The sequence below is a fragment of the Chrysochloris asiatica genome, unplaced genomic scaffold, assembly GCF_000296735.1.
Source record: "Chrysochloris asiatica unplaced genomic scaffold, ChrAsi1.0 scaffold00001, whole genome shotgun sequence".
NCBI classification, from domain to species: Eukaryota; Metazoa; Chordata; class Mammalia; order Afrosoricida; family Chrysochloridae; genus Chrysochloris; species Chrysochloris asiatica.
Window position 1 is genome coordinate 33903577 of NW_006408519.1, and position 535 is coordinate 33904111.

The following is a 535-nucleotide window of genomic DNA, read 5'->3' on the forward strand; positions in this document are numbered from 1 at the left end:
GATAGAAATGATGCTGGAGAATGCATGATAGAATTCTGCAAAACCAATGATTTGTTTATTTCAAATACCTTCTTTAGACAGCATAACAGACGACTGACTATACGCTTGGACCTCACCAGATGGAACACATAGAAATCAAATTGACTACATCTGTGGAAAGAGAAGATGGAAAAGCTCCATCTCGTCAGTGAAAACAAGACCAGGGACAGATTGTGGAACCGACCATCAATTACTTATATGCAAATTAAAACTGGAGCTGAAAAAAATGAAAACAAGCCCACGAGAGCCAAAATATGACCTTGAATTTATCCCACCTGAAATTAGAGATCATCTGAAGAACAGATTTGATACATTAAACATTAAAGACCAAAGACCAGAAGAGTTGTGGGATGACATCAAGAACATCATTCATGAAGAGAGCAAAAAGTCATTAAGAAGAGAAGAAAGAAGGAAAAGGTCAAAATGGATGTCAGAAGAGACTCTGAAACTTGCTGTCCAGCATAGAGATGCTAAAGCAAATGGAAGAAATGAGGAG